A 204-nucleotide genomic window follows, 5' to 3' on the forward strand; every position below is an offset into this window, starting at 1 on the left:
ATTCCTGGTATCACAGAAACTTAACCTTGACTTCAATCAGGTAGAAAGGTTGGTCCTCTGTCCCTTGATTACCTTATCACTACATCTGACGTCGTTCTCGAAAGTAAACTTCCAGACCTACTAATAATCAAGTCTTTTTTTATTAAAGATCATATTACGTCAGCTACTGTGATTTGTTCATTCTATGTGAAATTATATCGGTCA

The sequence above is a fragment of the Penaeus monodon genome, chromosome 21 (assembly GCF_015228065.2).
Source record: "Penaeus monodon isolate SGIC_2016 chromosome 21, NSTDA_Pmon_1, whole genome shotgun sequence".
In the NCBI taxonomy this organism is placed as follows: Eukaryota; Metazoa; Arthropoda; class Malacostraca; order Decapoda; family Penaeidae; genus Penaeus; species Penaeus monodon.